This window comes from Octopus bimaculoides, chromosome 3, assembly GCF_001194135.2.
Source record: "Octopus bimaculoides isolate UCB-OBI-ISO-001 chromosome 3, ASM119413v2, whole genome shotgun sequence".
Lineage (NCBI taxonomy): Eukaryota > Metazoa > Mollusca > Cephalopoda > Octopoda > Octopodidae > Octopus > Octopus bimaculoides.
In genome coordinates, this window is record NC_068983.1 from 9174794 (window position 1) to 9176814 (window position 2021).

Below are 2021 nucleotides of genomic sequence, written 5' to 3' on the forward strand. Positions count from 1 at the left end.
ATATATATATATATATATATATATATATATATATATATATATATACATACATACATACATACATACATACATACATACATACATACTTACTTACACATAGTATTATCACTCTGTTTGATAATGTGTTTGCGAAATATTACTATATGTAGATATTTATAGACTCGTGCATGTATAAATATGAGTTCACAGACGCACACACACACAGACACACACACACACACATGCGCGGGTATACATACGTGTTCGATGCGCACGTGTGTATATATGGATGCATATATGTATATATGTCGATATACGTGAATGTATATAGTACACACGTACATAGACATATACATATATATAATATGTAAACGTGTGCATGTGTGTGTGTGTGTGTATCTGTGTGTATTTGAAGGCATACATATAAATACATAACACTTATATATTCATGTATACATACAATTATCTTAAGTTACTGTGATTGTTCATCGATTGTGACAACGTATTATTGGCTTTTTTTCAATATAAAACTATTTTACATTACTCCAGTACCTAAAACATTAATATTACATTTTTCGTCCTTGTCTCTCTTGAAGACCACACCCAAAATTCTTTCACTAAAGTACCACATAATAAATTAATATAATTATCGATGATAATGTCCGGCTGATGGCGTGGCGTAAAATATTTTCTACTGAGTTTTATTTCTATCATTTTCGATGACACGTTTTGTTGTGAAAAATTGAAAAGTCATTAATCATTTTTTTCTCCTTCTCCTTTTTTTTTTTACATTGAGGATGGACTCGTTTGCTGAATGAATGTGGTAAGACAATATAACAAACATTCATTGAAAAATGTTCATGTTCTGATCTGATTAATTTTAATGATCAAAGTTTGGGCTTTTGTTATAGAATGTTATCAATCAGATTTCCTTAGATTTTATTTCGCCATGAAACGATAAACGATAGCTGTCGTTTATCATGAGAATAACGTTAGCTGTATAATTTTAAACCAGTCTTTGAGATTATTAACTTATTTCATGAAGATTTGGTGATATATTCCAGGCTCGTGTTAGGCAAAATAAAGACGTAAGAAACGGAGCTAACAAACGAACTGGTTTAGAAGCGGCAAATAAAAATCAAATTACAACAAAGAATATGAATGTTTTAGATTCGAAATAGAAAGGAAATGATTAAGAATTATGGGGGTAGAGAGAGAAAATGTGAGTCGGTAGATGAAAAAACTAGTGAAGTTGTGATGAATGATAGGTTTTGTGTGATGGATGGATGTAGCTGAGGAATATAAACGATCATGGAAGAAGATATATGAAAGAGGAAGAGGACGTCAGGAAAAAGGAATAAGAGGGAAAGAAACGGAAAATGGTCAACATAAATTTATGGCACGAGGAAGGCAAGGAAGATGGAGACTACGGTAAACCAAAACAGGAAAAATCATAGCAAAGAATGAAAGCGATTCAGGAAGATAAAAACAGATGGAATATATAAAATGGGCGAGTATATATGCACGAATGAAAGAATATACGTACACACATATATGCCTGTATGTATATATAGAGTGAGAATTTATAAAAAATAAATAAATAAAAGACGAAGACGGGTGTGTAAACAACAAGCAGATGTAAGGATAAAAATACGTTAATGATTTTTATCAGGTAATCAGCATGCCATGAGAGATTTTTAAGATATATATATATATATATATATATTTAAAATTATAATACAGGGTATCAAGAGATACCACCACGCTGAAAAAATAGCAGTCAAAACCTGACTCCAAAACCACAATAAATGTCCGCAAGGCACGATTAGCGAAGACGAAGACCAAATAAACCAGTAAAATAATAAGATAATTTCAAATCCTGGATTTCTAGCTTTGCATAAATGCTCTGCCTTCATCAGTGAAATATACTCAACTACATAAATACAAATACATGTATATAAACAGTATACTTACATATACGGATGTATACATACATATATATGTACGTATGTACACGACTAGCTTAAATAGCCCGGCTAAAC